The sequence below is a fragment of the Oncorhynchus kisutch genome, unplaced genomic scaffold (genome assembly GCF_002021735.2).
Source record: "Oncorhynchus kisutch isolate 150728-3 unplaced genomic scaffold, Okis_V2 scaffold1987, whole genome shotgun sequence".
Taxonomy (NCBI): Eukaryota; Metazoa; Chordata; class Actinopteri; order Salmoniformes; family Salmonidae; genus Oncorhynchus; species Oncorhynchus kisutch.
This window is the reverse complement of record NW_022263932.1, coordinates 15,001-17,383: the sequence shown is the minus strand read 5'-3', so window position 1 is coordinate 17,383 and position 2,383 is coordinate 15,001.

Below are 2,383 nucleotides of genomic sequence, written 5' to 3'. Positions count from 1 at the left end.
GTTGCCATACCAGGCGGTGCAGCAGCCAGTCAAAAGGCTCTCTATGGTGCAGCTGTATAACGTTCAGAGGATCTGAGGGCCCATGCCAAATCTTTTCAGCCTCCTGAGGGGGAAGAGACGTTGTCATGCCATTTCAACCTCTGTGTTAATGTGTTTGGTCCATGATGGGTCCCTAGTGATGTGAACACCGAGGAACTTGAAGCTCTCGACCGTCTCCACTACAGCCCCATCCATGTGGATTGTAGCGGCTCGGCCCTCCGTTTCCTGTAGTCCAGATAGGCTCCTTTGTCTTGTCCACGATCAGGGAGAGGTTGTTGTCCTGGCACCACACTGCCAGGTCTCTGACCTCCATATAGGCTGTCATGGTCATTGGTGATCAGGCCTACTACCGCTGTGTCGTCGTCAAACATTCTCTCTCTCTCTTTCTCTCTCTTTCTCACTCACTTCCTCCAGTCCTTTAATAATATTGTCTGAGGCCCCAGCAGTAAGTACTGTTTTCCTGACTAGTAGACTCTCCCCATAACCAAACAGAAGCCCAGCCCCCTCTCCTCCAGCCCAGCCCCCTCTCCTCCAGCCTAGCCCCCTTCTCCCTCAGCCCAGCCCAGCCCCCTCTCCTCCAGCCCAGCCCCCTCTCCTCCAGCCCAGCCCCCTCTCCTCCAGCCCAGCCCCCTTCTCCCTCAGCCCAGCCCAGCCCCCTCTCCTCCAGCCCAGCCCCCTCTCCTCCAGCCCAGCCCCCTCTCCTCCAGCCCAGCCCCCTCTCCTCCAGCCCAGCCCCCTCTCCTCCAGCCCAGCCCCCTCTCCTCCAGCCCAGCCCCCCTCTCCTCCAGCCCAGCCCCCTTCTCCCTCAGCCCAGCCCAGCCCCCTCTCCTCCAGCCCAGCCCAGCCCCTTCTCCTCCAGCCCAGCCCCCTCTCCTCCAGCCCAGCCCCCTCTCCTCCAGCCCAGCCCCCTCTCCTCCAGCCCAGCCCCCTCTCCTCCAGCCCAGCCCCCTCTCCTCCAGCCCAGCCCCTTCTCCTCCGGCCCAGCCCCCTCTCCTCCAGCCCAGCCCCCTCTCCTCCAGCCCAGCCCCCTCTCCTCCAGCCCAGCCCCCTCTCCTCCAGCCCAGCCCAGCCCCCTCCATCTAACCCTTTTAAACCAGTCGAATCCAGTCCACATAACCGATTCCAGTTCAGGCCACTTCACCCAACCCATTTAAACCAATCCAATCCAGTCTACATACTCCAGCCTAACCCAGCCAAACCTAACCCAGCCAAACCTAACTCAGCCAAACCTAACTCAGCCAAACCTAACCCTATCCAGCTTAGCCCAGTCCTGTATTGTGCCAGATCTAGCTGTCGCTTTGGCTCTAGTTGTGGCTCTGTCTGGCTCTGTAGTTGGGGCAGGACTGTGTGTTGTTGTCTGGGGTGGTCTGGGGTGAAGGCTCAGTGGGTTTGGCTGGAGATGGGGTGGGCTGGAGATGGAACGGGCCGGAGGCTGGGCTGTTGTTGGGTATAAGGCTCTATAGCGGTGCCTCTGTGAGTGCTGAGCTGCAGGCCGTGTGTGTGAGTGTGTGTGTGTGTGTGTGTGTGTGTGTGTGTGTGTGTGTGTGTGTGTGTGTGTGTGTGTGTGTGTGTGTGTGAGATGGGGTGGGCCAACACAAGCAGCACCGGGAACGTCCCCCTCGCGTGCCCCAGCAGCGGAACAGGAAATGGGAGAGAGAGAGGGAGAGAGGGAGGAGTGTGTGTATGCGTACGCGTGTATGAAAGTGAGTTAGTGAGATTGTTTGATTTGAAATTATTGAGAGAAGATAGTGGGATGTAAGTTAAATATAATATCTCACCTGCATAAAGCTGTAACACCTGCTCAGACTGTGGACTGGCTGACTGAGTGACTGGCTGACTGAAAGAGTGACTGACTGGCTGAGTGACTGACTGGCTGACTGAATGAGTGAGTGGCTGACTGAATGAGTGACTGACTGGCTGACTGAAAGAGTGATTGGCTGACTGAATGAGTGACTGGCTGACTGAAAGAGTGACTGGGTGACTGGCTGACTGAAAGAGTGACTGGCTGACTGAAAGAGTGACTGGCTGAGTGACTGGCTGACTGAAAGAGTGACTGGGTGACTGAAAGAGTGACTGGCTGAGTGACTGGCTGACTGAAAGAGTGACTGGCTGACTGAATGAGTGAGTGGCTGACTGACTGACTGGCTGAGTGACTGGTTGACTGAAAGAGTGACTGGCTGACTGAAAGAGTGACTGACTGGCTGACTGAGTGAGTGGCTGACTGAAAGAGTGACTGACTGAATGAGTGACTGGCTGACTGAATGAGTGAGTGGCTGACTGAAAGAGTGACTGGGTGACTGAAAGAGTGACTGGCTGACTGAAAGAGTGACTGGCTGACTGAATG